This window comes from Mycetomoellerius zeteki, unplaced genomic scaffold (genome assembly GCF_001594055.1).
Source record: "Mycetomoellerius zeteki isolate Tzet28-1 unplaced genomic scaffold, Tzet1.0 scaffold4, whole genome shotgun sequence".
NCBI classification, from domain to species: domain Eukaryota; kingdom Metazoa; phylum Arthropoda; class Insecta; order Hymenoptera; family Formicidae; genus Mycetomoellerius; species Mycetomoellerius zeteki.
This window is the reverse complement of record NW_017257391.1, coordinates 219,815-239,040: the sequence shown is the minus strand read 5'-3', so window position 1 is coordinate 239,040 and position 19,226 is coordinate 219,815. Positions and strand designations below refer to the sequence as shown.

The 19,226-nt window shown below is 38.0% G+C and overlaps 1 protein-coding gene across 1 annotated transcript in view; it reads right to left on the bottom strand.

Moving 5' to 3' along the window:
- The window catches only part of Kdm3 (Lysine demethylase 3), a 329,663-nt gene that overhangs the window by 129,541 nt on the left and 180,896 nt on the right, over positions 1-19,226 (bottom strand).

Sequence of the window (19,226 nt, the reverse complement as noted above, 5' to 3'; positions counted from 1 at the left end):
GTGCAGTTAATTTTAATGTTACAATACGTTTAAATGAACTGTACCTATTTTCTGTATCTATGTCATAGGACTATAATGTGCGGGAAAAGATAGCAAATCGTTAACTAGGTCTTAGAGTTAACAACTTTAGTATATGCTCCAATTTCATGATATTACGATATTATACAGTAGATACTATACGCGGAATATATAACCATGTATTTTATTGTAAATTAGTACTTTATAGCACTGTATGTGATTTCACATAGTCATACATAACTGACGAGAAATGTCTTTTAACCTGAAGTTTTTGAAAAGATGATAACGTTAAAGTTTTCCCCACAATGCAACAAACTCCTATAAAAACCGACATCAATTCAGAACTTTTTCACTCATAGTTCTCTTTTTGTTTATCCGCATTCCAGAATCTTTGGATGACATGCCGGTAAGTACACGTCTAATGATATCACGCGACGGAAACTGATTGCATGTAGAGAACATCACAAGCAACCGAGTCGCACAGCCGTTAATTATTAAAATTATCGACGGTACGACGGTAGATTATCGCGCGCTCGATATGCTTGTATACGAAGGTTATCTCGATACCCTTGATCGGACTGCATAATTGTGGCGGGCAACCGATCGATCCCTACAGCTGTCCGGTACATCGACTGTTCACCGTCCGGAGAGATTATGGAGCTGATTTACCGAGGTAATCCCTTTGATGTGCACAGTCAGTGATTCGCATAACTCGGTAACCCTAGAACGCTATATAAAGCAACCTCCCTGGCAACTCCCTTCTTCCACCCTCACTTGATATATTCGCACAATTCAATATATTAATTCTCTCTCTCTTCCAGGAGAATATTTATTTTTCAAATTTCACGGAATTGCAAGTTACAAAGAAACTTTTGACATTGAATGATGTAAGTCAGTCTTTGACGTATTATTACGTATTATTCAAATGGAAAAATGAATTGACGTGTGAAATTGAAAAAAAGAGACGATGCTACAAACAACTTAAATCTTCTTCAAAGTTGACATATGATACAAAAAAATTCTTATCATAATAATTAATGATACTTCAAGGATTATTTTCAAAGTCAAGTATTACTTGGAATTCCGATACTAAAGTATAAATCACGATAACAAATGTAATACCATTATCCTCTGCTCAATTGGCCGCCATCCAAACGCTGATAGCATCGGTAATAATGGCTATAATAACTGGGTATTAACTAAAGGTATTGTTATTGGTTCAACATTAAATCTTCTTAATCTATTAGACTAAATCGCTGCTCGTGCAATCGTATGTCGTTCCTGAATACTCGACAATATGGCAGTACGTTATCAATCGCAGTTATGAATCTTGTCTACTGACCTCGATCGAGAGCGTACTTTGTACGTAGATCAACAACGACGAATCATTTCAACCGAGGAATTGTGCAGTAATAGGTACGTTGCACGTTCAACTGGGTTTCCGGTTTCCGTCGCGTTAGTGCGAGTTCAAGGGAGTTCAAGGGGGTCTTCGATTAACCCGGTAGGTACATGGCCGTAGCATGGGAGCAATTTACAACAATGCACGTCATACACGTATATCCCATCCCGAAGAGAAGCGAGCGGATAGAAATTGCATGCCCTTCTCTTCGCGCGTGTGCGTACGTGCACGCTCGCGTGAAGGAGAAACTGGTTGGGAAAACGAATAGAGAGGGATGAACAGGTGAAGGGGAGGAGGCCACGCACAAGCATCCATACGCACAGGCATGTACACCCACTGCACGAGCAGATAGAAGGATAAAGGGAGGTAGGGAAGGAAGACACGGCGCGGCGGAGGGATTTATTACTCGGGATTTACTGTTATTACCCGGAGGGGGAGGACCTCTCCACAACGGGCAATAGCGATGCCTCCGGCGTGGGGTGTGTTTATCCGATATGTGTAGTTCGTGCACGCCACACACATACCTACTTGTACGTGTGTATACGGAGATATATATACGGATACGAGGCGCATCGTTGGGACGAGCCGACATCCGTGCATCCCGTCTCCTAGCGATCTGCGGTTTGTCGTTCTACCGTTGCACGCATGCATTACGTCGCGCGTAATTGAACGGCGATCCTGTACTTTGTTTCGCACTGTCGTTACTCATAACGCGTGACGTCATTCATACAGCCGTCACTTTCGGACCGAGACGTGATTATCGGATGTCTCTATCGATACATGACAAGAAAATGGCTTTTCATTGTTGGTAAGTATTACGTAGCTACCACTGAGACCAAAGTACGAGTCTCATAATAAACTACAAAAGATAATAGTAATAATTCATATGAATGACATGGAAAAGAATGCGTTGCGCAAAAAATTAAGAACAATTTTCTGAATACGTTTTCTCCATGATTAGATAATCGATGTCTTTGTAAAAGCGTCCTTAGTTAGCAAGCTATTTATTAAAAATATTATTTTCTTGAAAAAATTTCCTTTTCTAAGGAAATGTTTTTAATGATTCACTATGGTGAATGATGGAAAGTGGGATAACCTTGATAACAAAAAATTTCAATGAAAAGTAAAAGGATGCTTCCAAAAAGTTTGTGAATATCCTAATATTAATATTGAAAAAGGTCAAAGATTCCGTGGCTGATACGAGATTCTTATTGAAGTGAAAAGTACTTGAAAAAATATGGGTCGGGGGATTTTATTCAGCCCAGGGCTGAATTTTTATTTATACGGTCCTTTCATCTCTCGGTCAAAAGTCCACTTTTTATTCTTTTTTTCGTAATACAAATATTTACGTAATGGATCCGCATTTCATGTTTAAGTATGATAACGGTAGAGAGCGGCAAGAAATATCATGTTATCTTATAATTCTCAGAGGATGCGATAACCAGGTTATTAACATGTAATTATCGCTTCGTAAAAACATTGCGAGACTGTATTATATGAGATGAATGATACTGTTTGCGTGTTCTTGTGACAGATTAGATATTTATATGTAACAAGAAAACACTCCAGTATTCGTAGTAAATGTGAAGTATAATATTAGTTATTGGAGGCTTGTTATCCCATAGCGCGTTGCATTATGTAAGACTTATACGTGCGGTTTATTTGCATGTAAATTCTTATCGTCGTGTGTACAGAGCATGACAAATTGCTTTTGTCCTCTGAAATAAGTATGATAAAATAAAACGAGTACGCTACTACAAGTTCACTGATAGAAAACCAAAAGATTTATAAGTAACGTCATTAAATGGTTCTACCAATGTAATTTAATTTGAATTAAACTTACTATTTATCTTTTTCTAACTCCAAGAATTAGAAAAAGATAAAGAATAAACTGAACAGAGATTAAAGTTAATTTTATATTGGTAAAACCGAACTAAGAGAGCTGTAAGACAAAATGATAAAAATAAAATTAAACAAATAATTTTACGTTTAATTTCTTTCAAGATATTCTGACATGTTATTTTATGATTCAATATGACATTTTACATCTTAAATATTCGTCATCATTAACAAATCGCACACTGAAAAAAAATATCAGTCAATTTTAACAAATATTTAGTTCAATACTGCCAACTAAATATTTATTAAAATTGACTATATTTTTTTTCATTGCATCAATCCACACATCGATTAATTTTTTGCAAGACAATCTCCAATCATCACGATCGGAAATTGTTTTCATGACCTTGCATCTCGCTTGGCAGCGCGGAAAGCGGAGAGCTTTAAAAGCGCATGACCCTTCAAAAGAGGTTAGGTCGTGAAAAACAACTCCTACGCCAGCGCTCTTTGTCACGAGGGGCAACGGTGCATCCCTAGTTTGAGATATCGTCGGCTTGCTCCGGAGTTGCAGGGGTGCGGAGAATTAGATATGCTTGGGCGGTCTCGCCAGGCATTTAAACCCTTTGTCAAAATCAACGCTTCATGCAGACAAGCGGGCAAGCAGGTAGCCCTTCAAACTCTTTCTCTCTCTCTCTCTCTCTCTCTCTCTCTCTCTCTCTCTCTCTCGTTCCCTCTCCTTCTGTCTCCCTGTGGTTAACAAAACATCACCTTCCTACCTCCAACTCTTACCACCCATTCCCTCATACGTCTACTATCGACCGCGTCATGCTGAATCCGCATTCTGCACGCGCCATTAGTTTCAACGTGAGTATCAGTCACTGCCATCCGCTCGCTCTATTACTTCTCTTGAAACTTTACGTTACATACAAAAGTTCGAGAGAGAAAGAAAAAGAGAGAAAAGTGTGCTGTATGGAAATTGAGTCAGATTATGATTAATAATTTCGAGAAATTGTTATTATGTATAATGTACATACTTTTCACATTCGCAAATTAAATACAAATATCAACATGCTATTTATTTAACTTTCAATTTGCTTTAATGTTAGATAAATCACAGGAAACCTAAAATACCGTGCACTATTCAACTTAGAAACATTTGTGGTGCTAGAGATAGTTAATAAAAACAAAGCGTGTATTCGCGCTGCAGTACCTGTCAATTAAGTATTTAAGTCGATAAGTTTGAATCACTCCATTATTCATTTGCTCTTTTATTCGTAATACGTTCTCACTAAAGTTGGTTTATTTTAATACATTCAATAACGATTCACCAAATTTTCTATACAGTACAGATCCCGGATGTTAAGCGTCTCATTCGAGCAATAACGCGCACGAGTTTTACATGAATAATAGATTTAGAATTAGATAGTCACATTAAGCACTAAATGCGCAGCATACATACGAGGTCTTATGTATATGTTAATGCAACAGGATCGCTGCGTAAATGTAAAAATTGTCGTTTACCCCGCGAATGGAATACATTACAAAATGTTACGACATTCGCTTTATAACATTGATTTTAAAACATGGAGATTTCCGTTTATACTCGTATAAACGGAAGGACATAAAGGTGTGGCAATAAAACATCACATTGAAATTAATACGGCAACGGATTGGTAAACGCCTGTAATGCGGTGCTTTAAATGCAAGAGCGATTTATGCACTAGCGATGTACGATGTAGCACTTTGATAATTAGGTTGATCAATTAAGCGTATTTGAGGGAAAATCAGATAAATGCTACGGCATGTACTAACGCAAGGAATTACACGGCAGTCTGTATCAGAGAGCAATACATTTCTTACAAAAGAATCACATAATACGAACGAGAACTCATTACAGTTAATTAAGCGATATAAATTTATGGTTTTATTCGCTGCTTAAAAATGAATTTCGTCGTGATAGGTATATTTTCGTAATGTTTTATTAAGAATGAAATATCTGGATGCTAGACATTTATGGTTAATAATTTAAAATCCGATAAATATTTCCTACATGATTATTTTATATTAGTTGTAATGTATGGCAATAACCTGGCATTGAAATAAGATTAATAGTTATACGATTTACCTACAACGAAAGGCGATACGGGTGAATGAAAGAGTTGGCCAACGAATAAGAGTTCGTGTTCGTGCAAAGATTCGTGTGTCTCTTCGAAGAGACGCGTCTCGTCTTCCACGACGCTTATTTTAGGAACCGCTATTTCTGCCGATGCTCTCTCCACAGCGGCGCTATGGACGAAGATCTCGCTGTGCGTTTGTTGATAAACTTATTTCCAACATCGCGGAACGCGAAACGAAGCGGAGCAGAGTGGCAGAAGCGACGGCAGAAAAGAGAGAGGGAGTGAGAGAGTAACTCGTGCCACGAGATCGTGGTGACGAAGAAAAATGGCGACGGGGTTGAAGAGATCCGGGACCTGGGGTGAGCTTAAAGACATGGAAGGAGTCGGCAAGAATAAAAGTTCTGGCGTACCGCCAGGCCTTCCTCTCTCTCTCTTTCTCCCGATCGTCTTATTCTTCCGCTTCTGAGACGCCCAGACCCCATGCCAAAACCCCGCGCAGTGTCAAGCCCACCTAATTTATTCGCAGTCACTGTCGATCTTGACGGAAGTTTGATAGAGCTGACGGGGCATCGCTCGGTTTAGACACGCTATGTTAAGCACGACATATGACATCTCGGAACATCGTAATAGCGAAATGAAGCTTCACAATTACTGTACTTTGCGGGATAATAGACAACTTGTACTTTACTCTGTGATTACTTTCACTTGTAGTTACGTGTTATTTTTATGTAACAATGCTTTAATAACATTTGGTATTTATGGCATCAGCTTTTATAAAAAGAAAATAGTTTAAAATTAAAATCCACTGTGTTCGGTTAATGAGTATGTAGAAAAAGATTAAAGAAAGAAAGCAACACATTAAAAATGAATTCTCAAAATGTTATTTCTATAAAATATCCAATGATATATTTACGATACACACTAAAATATCACAATAATGTGCAAGTAAAAAAAATATATCGAATATTTGTAAAAAAAATCGCATAAAAATTATAATTATTATAATCTACGAGGATAAAACGCAACTGAAACTTTCACAATAAATTTTACAATAAATTTTTCTAAACTTAAAAATAAATTCACGGCGATTTGGCTTTGAATTATTTTGCATTCTTATTAAAAACTCGCTTATATAAGAGACACGATCGCAGCTGTTATAACGCGACCTTGGGACACTTTATGATCACAAGAAAACCGAGCAACGTCGCTTCTTTATCGCTCAACCTACATGACAGTATTCACATATCCATATTCATCATTTATTAAAACACTGTGCGTCGTGGTGCGGTGAACGTGTCAACAGTTTCTATTAATAAGCAAGTAGGCATTTACAACTGATATTTTCCGTAAAGCACGTAATCATCATGACAGTCAACGCTGAAGGTTAATATATGCAGTATAGCGCAGTAAACAGCGCGCTACGATTAATAGAATTAATTTGCACTTGATCGACAATTTATCTCGAAGAGCAACAAAATATTTCTGCCCGCTCGAATTAAAGGGGCGCGTATTCTCTTTAAAACGTTACTGAACCAAATCAAACTGAAGCAAACAAATCCAGTTATTTTTCGACGCTGTTATCGGACTGAAATATAGATAATCACTTCAGCAAACGTTTCGGATAAGAAAATAATTTTCCTAATTTATACAAAGATTAGCGTATTATTGGCGTATTATTGGCGTGTTATAATCGAGCAAACTTTTCATTAACTTCTTTTCATTAACTTAATCAACTTTGGCAATAGCAAACAGCAAGATAGATCGAATGTAACGCATTTAACTTGGAATTTAATCGTCGCGTCGCTGAACCGAGTTCATTTATGTGCTTTGACAGATAACGCGCGTGACAGTAATAGAGTGATAAATCGAGATTGATTGCGACCGATTTAGAGAACGAAGGAAGTAATAGAAATGCACGTTCTCTGTGCGTCGATTGTGTAAGTGCTCTTGATGGCATCGATATATCGCGTCTCGTCTCGCATGATCGATCGTCCGCGTGGCTAAAAGATACTGTCGCCTGGAATCGGACGAGTCGGAAAGATCGAGAGCGATTGAACGACCGATCTGCGCTTCCGCGTGATCTTCACTTTAAATGATTCCTTGCATTAAAGTATAATTCCTATCATCTACGGATTTATACAGACAATCTGTGTTATAAGTTTTCTTCGATATATTTTGAACGTAATAATTCCAACTTTTAACATTATTTATTTCGATAATTGCTTCTATTTGCAATCTTGTGACAAATTAAAATTCGCTTGAACCTAATTCCAAAAATGAGATTTTATTTTTATTTGCTCGAGAGTTGATTCGTTAAAATTTTCAGTTTTACAAAAAGCTCCTCGGAAACTATAGTTGAATATTTTTGATGTGGAAAAATTAAACTTACGCGAATAAAAGATATGGTTATTTTAAGGGGAAACGAAAAAAACTCAAAGCTAATTAGATAAATATATGATTCAATATAGAAAAGATTCATGTAGGTATATGCATATGTTTTTAAAAACATAAAAAGTGTATTTAATTGTGCGCACGTTGAACTGTAAATGAGAAAATAAATACTATTGACGCATTCATGAAACTTAATACTCGCCATGGAAGATTACGTCAGAATCTATACGTAAAGCGTTATAAATTCCGATCGCGTGAAGAGATCGTGGATCGCGTTATTCGTGCCTGCGTTACGTAATGACACAGTGTTTTGCAATGTAAATCATAGGAGAATGAGAAATCTACACCGGTGAGATCGCTACCGTATTGGGCCGTCACGATAGAGAAGAGTGACATAATTCACGATTGCTGTTAACGCCAGGCGAGGTCAGGCAAGTTCTGCTCCCATGAGAGCGACGCTTTAATTAACGCTCAGAGTAGCTTTCTACTATCTTTCTCTCTCAATTTCTCGCTCTTTCTCTCTTCTCTCTTTTTAAACCTGATCTCGGTAACAGTGACGAGTCGACACGTGGGTCAAACCTTCACATTTCCCGCAGACGGTCTACGAGGTTCTTGCTCCGAAGAAACAAGACGCAAAACTGGAACGGTTGAGAGAAAGAGATAAAAAGGAAAAAATGACTGAGGATACGATCTATAAGGATCGACTGTAAATTCGTCACGTGTCGACCATACGGGCCGGGTCTTCTACCCGCTCCGTTTTTATTATTTTTTCCTCGCTCCCCTTCACGAGTTTCCACGTATCAGGCCTTAAAAGAAAGAGAAGAAACAAGAAAGAAAGAAACACAGAGAAAACGAAGAAGAGAAAGAGTCTGCGAAGGAGGGAAATGGAGGCCGTTAGAATGAGGGGGACGCCCACCAACATTCACGGTGGCCTGGACCCAGGAGAAGGCTTCGCAGCTGCAAACTCCTATTGTATCTTTACGACGTTGCGACGGCGAGCCAAGGCCTCGATTCCTTATCCCCGTCACACCCTGACACGCGCGTTTACGTCTTCCTTTCTCTACTCTAGCCTTCGTCTATTCACGCTCGCCTTTTACGCGCGATAAAAGCTCCGAGAAATCGCCCGAGTTCCTCAGAAACGACGTGGCCATGATATGCGATGAGAACTTTTACGGTATCCTTGATAGGATGAGAACGATCGAGAACATTTTGCACCTGTCACGTGCTGCACTTGCTGCTGCATTTAATACTAAATACGGTTGTTTCGCTTTAAATGATTTAACCTAATATAACAGTGTCAACACTGATGAAGAGACAACATGTGCGCTACATATGTGGCACGAATATACATTTAAATCTTATTTTTCTCGTTTGAAAAGGAAGAAGTTTATAACAGTATATATCATAAAATCTGTGAACAATTTTGTATCAATTATGTATGCAATACATTTCCAGTTTTGAAATTCTATAAAAAGAACATTAAAAAATGTACCAAGATAATAAAACGCTTGTGTATAATAAAATTCTGTTTTTAATGATTCATATTTTCCTTTCTTTTTCATATTCATTACAGAATTATGAACATAAATAATAATATGAGCTTTTCATTTCGTACAATAAAAAATTCAATGAAATTTCGTCGTTTTCTTTAAGCGATAATTTATAATCTCCCTGTCTTTGACTTTACGCGGGCCATCTCGATCGATTGGCTTTACTTTCGAGACAGTTCTAACGGAAGTTACGCGGAAATATCAATGCCAATAACATCGTGTCAAATGAACCGTCGGATTATGCCGGATATCCCTCGGCGCTACGCTTAATTGGCGGAGCTGTGCTCGTGACACTTTGTACACGCAAGTAATGCACACATAGTAATACATACATCACATACGTGATTGAATGCGCGGGCGGGCGTGTACACACGAAGCCGGCGTTCGCGCGTTGGGAGGCACGATATATTCGAGCTTTATCGGTCGTAAACACGCGAGTAATTATCGTCGCCGACCATCTTGTCCCGTGGCCGCGCGTCACACATCCGGTCACTGACCATTCAATCGTTACGATCCAGGCTGCGGGCTCGGCTACGACTAATAAATAATTCAGGAGCAATGGGAAACGCGGCTCTCCCTTTTCATCCCTCCGCGTGATAATTCGCAATGCGAAAGAGGCAAACGAAAGCACCGTGCCATTAATCCCCATAATCGCAACGAATTCTGAATGGACCGTTCCAATTTCCGAGTTCTTACAGGGTAGTTCAAGGCTTTTGAGGCTTTAGAAATCTTGACTTTGTAAAATACATATTTTGGAAAATACTCTTTCTAATCGTCACTTAACTTTAAAAAAATAAAAGAATCGATGTTAAATTAACAAGACAGATAAAAATATTGTTTCTCTATCTCATTCTGTTATTTTCATATCAATGAATATAAAATAACGAGGTCATAAATTAAGGAAAAAGTTTGAAAATTGATTACTTATTAAGATTTTGCTTGCTTTTGCACACATTTTACTTGCAATTAACTCTATTCTGCTAGATGTATGTATTACAAGCGGTATTTACAACTAAAAGATAAAAAAGATGATAAAAAAAAGAAGGCTGTTTATTGTTATTTGTAAATCGATATGCAAAGATCCGCGCGCTTATTTACACGGATGCAAATTTTCTCTAATAATTTATATATTCACACGAATAGTCACCAACACCTTTATATTTAAACCAGTTTATAAAGAGCACCCACGCGTGTAGCAAAAATAAATGCGGCAATAAATGAAATTCACACGAGCGTCCATTATAGATACGCCTGTCTCGTGCACAATGCGGCGCGCTCCGAGTGTCGAGACCTTGAAAATCTAACAGTACGTGTAATTTCACCGTCAGTCACGCAACAATGATTGCGGAATCCTTACCCACACGGTCGGGATCGCGCTTGCGGAACGCGATACGACGCGATTTAAAACGCTTACTGTCGTGACCGGCGACGCAATTGGCGGTGTAGCGTTCGATCTGAGGAAACGATATGCGTTTTAATGACACGGATGATTAACAGGTCAGTGTCCGACGTAACAACGACAGGCTTCGTTTCTACTCGAACCGCCCGTCGATTTACTTGGATCGTTAGAGCGTACTTTGTCGTTGGTTCCCAAAAGCCCGGGTAATAGAGAAGGTATTGTGAACGCCCAGCCGGTCATGATGGGCTTTCGGGTTTATGACAAACCGTAAACGTTGAATGAGCCACCATGAACGGTCGAATTGGATGAGCAGGTTGTGGTTTGTGTACCTGCGCATGACCCACAACCGCTGAAATAGCTACCGGTAGTTTGGAATAATTTATAAGAAACCCTCGATTTATCTTCTTCTTAGAAGAAGAATCTTACGTATTTTCTGAAAAGTGAGCTGCTGAAATCTATATCAATCTGACCAAGAACTGACAAAAAAGTTTGAACTAATTCCGTAATACTCCAGTATTATTAATATATATATATATGTAGTAATACCTATTAATAGATATATTAGATATAAAAATTTTTATCAACATATAATCAGTACCATATTAAATTAATAATTATTGTATACATATATTCGTAGCGAATATCTATATTAAAACTTTCATAAAATTGAAAACGTAAGAATACTACAGATCAAATTTATTATCAAATTATAAAGACCAAAATTAAAAAGTATAATTTAAATGAGAGAATAAATATATTAATTCAATAATATACATAACATTAAAAATAACATTAATAAAATTGTAGCAGATATTAAAGAAACTATTCCCAACCTTGATACCTGAAAAACAGCTCTTTTATTATTATCAATTTACGTTAATTTAAATATATCTACTGTTGTTTCGAAATTATACATAGTTTGCGTGATACTTTGAATATTATGCGCATTGATTATGCGTGTATACATGTCCAATACCGGTTTCTATCTAGTCGCAGATAAAACATTTAATGGAACAAGCGAACGTGAATAAGCAAACAGTTATTCCTTTTCAAACTTCGTTTATGGTTTGTATGTTGTAAGAATTACAAACCGGTTCTCCTGCCTCGTGCTGGATAAATCTATAGTTTGATTGAATTTCTCGCCATCTATTAATCAGTCGTTCTTACAATGACTCTATTTGCCATAATTCACCACACTTTGATTTCGTGTTTCTATGTCAATGATATTAACATTAAAGGTTTAATTATATCTTGTAATTTAAGCATTAAAATATTATAGTTTTCACGTTAAACAACACACTAATTTTCATTTAAGTAGCGCAAATAATAAATATCAATTATTTTCGAACCGTTTCCCAGAAAGGTCCATTTTACCGTCATCTGGAAATCATGTATCACTTATAACTACATCTGGAAGAACTCTCGTCAGATACACCGATCGCAGACCATCGGAAAACTATATATACGCACAACTCGTGCCTTATCTTTACTAGCAGAATACCATTTTCGATAAAGCGTGAGAACTGGCGAGGTTACGGCGCTACGCCTCTTCGAGAAGCTGAAGACCTTGAAAGACTTCATCGCTTCGAGTCTTCGGTTAATTTTGGTGAACTATGGAGTATACGCGAACAATCGTCGTCGTCGTCATCGTTATCGTCGTCAATAGGAACGTCTCCCCTCGCCTATCGAGAGACGAAGTCAAAGAGTCTCTTACAGTGAATAAGGAAAACGCGCTCGTCGAAGACGAGACGGATCTTAAAGAGGCAATATTACGCGAATGACGAAGCGGGTGCAACGGAGAAGAGGAGACAAGACAGGGGGCAATTCTAAACGGCGTGTCTGCCGCTTCAGGTCACGATCTGCTCACGTGTTCCGCTTAAGTCGTCCATTACATTTTATTGCGTTGCGCCGATGACGTCACGACCAATTGACCTCCCTTGAGGCCGCTCCGTGAGTTTAACGCGAGCCAATGGCTTCGGGGGGTCCGCGGGAGTCGTTATTCCTGGACAAGACAGTTCCTGTCGCGAGAAGATGGGAGGAGGAGAATGATATAGAGCGATGAGGAGGGATAGCTGAGTGGAGAAAAGAGGAAGACTGTCGCTTGACGTTTCTCGACGCCGAAAAGTCTCCCTTGTTTTTTTCTGGAACTAAGCCGACCAAGAGCGCAGTCAGTCGTTAGCCTCAAAGACTTCTCAGTATTCGACGAGCAAGTGCTCACGTCGTGCGTCTTTCGGCCGGAATTCACCCAGGCTCGCGCCAGATTAACTTCTCGAAGCTAATATATCTTCGACGGGTCATTAGATAGTTATCGCGGCTCCTCGCACTAACCCGCCCTTGTCTCCGGGACATTCGTACATTTTGCATCAGAGATTGTGATGTTTACAATGTCTAGCTTGTTACGTTTTCGTACTGGATTCTGAATTACTTATTATAATTACCAAAACAAATCGATACTTCGATACTACGAACTCTTGTAGCAGTGACGTCCGTCAATCAACAGATAATACAGTAATTAAAATAAAATGATTGGTACATGGAAAGGAAGTTTCTGCTTTAATACACAGACAAAAAGATTTCTTTGGATTTAATATTCCTATTTATTTGACTCAAATTTGTTTTATTGAAACAACATATGCTTGTACGAAATATTATTTGTTTGAATAAAAATTTTGTTGTTTCATTCGAGGAACCTCTATTGTTTCAGAGAAATAACATTATTATTTGAAGTAATATCTTTCAATCGAATAATATATTATTTTGGTTACAATGAATACAAACAATAAAACAAATTATTTGTTCAAAAATGGCAAAATATGTTGATAGAGGTTATGATAGAGGTCCATACAAATAATTGCCTTCTTAAAACAATCATTATATTTTTTTGGCCAAAATTACGAAAACAATGGCGTTTATATAACAACAGGATTAAACGAACAGCATTATATGCTGTATTAATTATGCTTGTGCAGTACAATTTGATCACGCGAATGCCGAAGATAAACATTATCTGTTCAAACAAATAATGTATTTAAGACAAAGATATACATTCTTTCAAATTCAAACAATCGTACTTATTGATTCAAACATGGTTTGTTTGGACCATTCCAAATTTATTTGGATACAATAAAATTTATTAAATCCAAAGAAATCTTTTTCTCTGTGTATCTAAAACTTAGCTAGATACAGAAATTAACTTTGTTGGACTACTAAAATAATTATGTAAGACACTTAAATTGATTGCTAGAATGTCAACTTTCTTTTTTGCAACATTGCTCATCATGCTTGAGTTTCGTACATAATTATTTAGATTTTAGATGATTCGACAAAATTTATTTACATAAATTTCGACAAAATTAAGTATTTACATAAATTTTTAGATACTTTAACAAAATCATTTTTTCCGTGTATACTAAAAACTTATATTAATGACTTGAATTCTTTATAATCATACAATATATGTTCTTCTTCGTTTATATATTAAAATATATTATATATTAAAACTTTCGAGCATTCTTTAAAACAGTCAATCGCTCAATCGTTATTTGTCTGATTGCAATAGTACCATTTAAATTCCTACTATGTAATTCCTCTATACATGAATGGAATTCGGACCACATCATGTAATCATCATCATCGTGCTCCCTCTGCCTCCGTCAAAAGCACTCGAGAACTCGGCGCATCTCGGAAGTGGATGAGCGGCGATTGACCTCTCTGCGACCTATGGCTAGTTTGTGCGAAGAGCAGCGAGATGAGTCACTGCGCTTTCATCTAGGTGGGCTGATGACGCGTAGCGGATACCTAAACTCGGTAAGCGAGTCATGCTTCTCTTCGAAACTAAACGGTATGCTAGCCACGTATGTACGTGTCTCTACTACCCACCGACAACCACGGTTGACTTTATATCAACGGGTAAAGGAAAAGAGAATAGATGAGGGCAGAAAGTGTAAAGAATTCAAGAGGTAGAACAGTGTTTTCCTGCCTTTTCTAATGACGCTTTCATTAAACTATATATAATTGTTCAGACTTTGAAAGAACATTTTTACTCGGAGAATATATACCATGAAAAAAACTATAAACATATACATATGTACCTAATAAAAAAAGACTGTTGTCTTTTAAATTCAAAATGCAACTCCTGTACGAATTTTAAAATGCACTAAAGAATACTCGAGAAACATTATTGTTCCGCTGATTGAAAAATACTGAGGCAGAGTGACGGAGACATCAAACGAAGTCGTCCAGCAACATGGTCATTCTCGTGTCGAAGGGAAGTCGCCATATGGCGGCGACATGCGGTAATTTTTAAACTACTTTTGCTCGACGGAAGCTTCTCCGTGCGTCATTCAAGAGATCTCTTAGTTTTTTGACCTTACTTTACGACTTCTGAAAAAGCACAATCATTCGTCTGTACTATGTATTTTGTATCGTGGTCGAATTACTTCGTCTCGATCCTCGGAAACGTTTTTCTCCTTTCATCAGAAATTCGTGATTAGTTGACTTCACCAAACGAGTTAAAGTACGTTTCAATGTGTTCAACATTACAACATATTTTAAATTAATTGTTACTTTATACCTCAGCATTTGTTTTTCGAGCATTCTTCAGTCGTTCTGCTAAAATTCGTACAGGAATTTAGAATTTGAAAGAATTCTAAATGCAGTGCTCTTGCAAAAGCACTTTTTTTTACAACATATTTACTTATTAGACAATAAAACAACAGCATTTTTCTATGCGCAATATTTTTATACATAAACGTACGTATGTAAATATATGTTAAAAGAATGTTCCTACGTCTAGTAGAAGCACACATAGAACTTGATCTTTCCGTCGACGTCTGTCGACAGGTACTTCGCGTAATACATTTAAATAAAGCTGACTCGTCAGGTTTTGTATATAAACTCCTGTGTGAATATCTCGTGGAATAAATAACAGAGAGGAAGAAACGCATATAGAAGGAAGGAAGGAAAGAAGGGAAAAGGGAAGGAAGGAGGAATGCGAGAGTAAAAGAACGAAAAGGAGTTGATCGTGGAGTGGGTCAGGAGAGACGACGGTGCGCTCTTAAGACGCAATCCACGACTATATACTCCACCGTCATCCGTCCACCACCATATGCGAAGGTCTACGTGAACGACCGCGAGAAGAGTGATTCGCTTCCTTCCTCTCGTCTATATGCCATCTCATCTTTGTCTTTCTCTGGCTATTCCTTCTGGGCGCAAACTATACCGAGAAGTAACACAGAGTCAGTCGACATTGTGAGACGGTGGACAGTGAGAGAATAGGAAGAAAACAGAGAGGAAGAGAAGTTAGATTCCCTAGCGAGTCTATATCACGACAGAACTATCAAATAGGGGCGGATACAAACCCCGCACCTCTCTTCCTCGTACCACAATACTCAGTCTTTGTGGGTGTACTCTCAGTGGGGATCTTGTACACAACACCAGCGTACACGCATTGACTCGATCGGTCATACACACATAAGCACGAACGAATGCAAGTCAGTGCCGACGATCTCTGCTTCAGATATGCATCACGGTTAGAGGAAAGGGAAGGATGACGAGGGATAAAGACAGACGGAGGTCGACAGACCTCTCTGCTCTACCTTCTCTTGCCAATTCTCCGTATGAAAAAGGAGAGAGGACGATATGGCGAACGGAGAGAACTCGCAGAACCGGTTTGACGGACCTCAACTGGTTTCATTAAATCCCGATTGTAGCCTCCTCTTCCTCCTTCTCTTCCTTTTCGTGTCCACTTCGTCCTCCTTATCCGTCTCGCATCTGTGTGCATGCACGAGTGCGACTAAAAAGCCATGGTAGTTGACTTGATCTTCGTGTTGGCGGACTCAAGGATTGCCCTCCTCTTACTCCTCCTCTTTCCTCTCGACGATAATACGGAATATGTGAAAAAAAGATGAGAGTCGAAGCGCAAAAGGAAAGTCCTCGGTAATTGCTTCAGTCCCGTAATACTCACACTCGAGCAACCTCGCGGAGGGCCTGCGGCCCTGCAACCGCGCATCTCCTCGAACGTTTCCTTGCTCTTTTTATGGCCGTTGCGACATGTGCGTGCGGGCGTGCGTGCCTCTCTCGTCAAAATAAAACGACCCGTTGTCGTAACTTTGCACGACTTGGATCGCGACTCGCACTCTCGCGTGTACACGCACGACCGATTACGACGAAAATTCGCTTTCAATGCTCACAGCGTTCTCTACTTTAAAACTTCATCGTAAATCGACATTTCCAGGAATGAATCGAACTGTCTATAAATCCTATCTTTCTTGCTGGTCGATAAATTCGCGTAATCGTCCTCAAACATATTTGGAATTGTTAGTGCTGATTCTTATTTCATGCGGACGTCGAACATAGTTTTCGCATTGAAAGAATAGTCACATTTAACATTAAATTTATGTTAATACAAATATAAATGTTTATTGTGCAAAAAGTTTACTTCTTGCGGATTGAAAATTATAGACTGTTGTTATTTCCAATGTGATCCATGAGCGTCATTTCACACGCAATACATTTTGCACGTATTATAGAAAGACCGAGTTAATACATTAATATGTATGTACACGTGTTTACAAGTTATAAATTCGTGTCGTTGAAAAGCGATTCATAAATCTTCTTGTAAAAAAATGTTATTGTTAAGCTGTATCACGCGATTCACATAGAGATTAAATATTTCTTGCGACAAAGGACCTTGAAGACCGTTTCTTTGCTGGGACGCTAAATAACTCCGACGTTATTTTATGGATATTCGCCCGAGGGAACTTACGCATTCTCGTCTCTGACTTCTCTTTTCTCCGTGCTCGTCTCGTTTACCCCTTTTTCTCTTTCTCAAATGAAAGGGTGTTTTGCTGCAGAGCAATGGAGAGAAAGAGAGAGAGGGGGAGAGAGAGAGAGAGGGGGGGGGTTGCTCCAACGAGGGATTCTGCGAACCGTGGGACTGCGAACCGCCGGATCAATACACCGTCGAGTAATTGCGGTGTAACGTCCGTGGGCAGCAACCATGAGAGGGAGCGACGGAGACTATTTCGCTCTTTCTCTCCTTGTCCCTCTTTCTCTTTTCCTCTCGAAACGCGTTGATATGCATGGAGCTACGACGGGCTTTGCAGCATGAGACTCAAGAGAGCATTATAATTTTGCTGTTAACACGCCAATTTAAAGTGTACAGAGTATATTAGCAATCGTGCACTTCCCCTCCCAGTTACAGATTCTGACGCAAATCGTGGATTCGTTCTCCTTTGAAAATTTTGCGAAGAGCATAATTGCAGAGCAACTCAATATTGAGGATCGAGGAACTTCGACGAACTCAGCTTCAGAACTACAAGTACACAATAAAACTTTCTTCTTCAGAATTTTATGCAGAAAATGCTTTAATAGGATGTACTTACAACTCGATAACGGTTATTGAGAGAAAGGCTTACAGAATTTTTTAGAGTAAATTTCTATTCGTAAAACGATAAAATTCTATCCGTATTTTATATAATATTATAATCACTGTTTTTATGTAATTATTTCCTAAGTAACTTACGTAATTGAAGATTCGCAACTATTTCGCAATAAACGTGAAACTCAGCGCACTGACATTGCTCTAATCGGTTTACAGGAAACCGAAGCGCGTCGAAACATTACGCTAGTCGTTGCAATCTTTGCGCAATAAAGAAAGCGATTATTGCCAAGTGAAGTTAGTCGGATGCGAGCTACGATTACACGGCAGTTAATCATAATCGCTGTCGTTTTAGAGATCTTGACCATACTCAAGGATCGCGTTAATACTGGCAAGTAGTGTTTAGTCTATTTAAAGTAATGACGCGTTGTTAAATGAAAGGAAGACGACTGCCACTTGAAAATACTCAAACGAAAAACTTTCGAATATCTGTCAAATTATTCTGAAGTCATTAAGCGTTCCGAGATTGTTCATTCAAAGAAAAGAGAAGGATCTGTATGTTGTAGTTCGTGAATGTTTCGGAGAGAAAATGCTAAATCATTAAGAGAATATTCTTTTTTGCGAGTTTTAAATATATATTTGTTCGTTAATTTATTACATTAAAAAATAACATACAATTTTCAGAATCGACTCGATCAAATAATTAAATATAGCTTATGATAAAAATATTTAGAAATAAATATACTTTAAGAATGAATTTTAATTTCTCCAACATATACAAATTTTTTAAAATTTAATGAAGGGGATATTTTTTTAATTGCGAGTTTGAATAATCAAGCTTGAGATATATTTGATAAATACATTGTTTATTTTATTAAGATATAAAAGAAAAAATAAACATAAGAAAAAAAAGAAAATTAAAATCGATTTTCAAATAAAATAAAAGCATGAGAAAATCTAATAAATTTTCATTAATTAAAATGTGTAAAGAAATTAAAGGAGTGTAGTAAGATAAACACTAAATAGAGATCATTTAATTTTGAGAGCTTTTGTCAACGCATCAACGTGATGCAATTCTCGCGTTCTTTGCTTTTACAGGAAGACTTGCGTGAATTTGGGTTGCGGGAAGGAG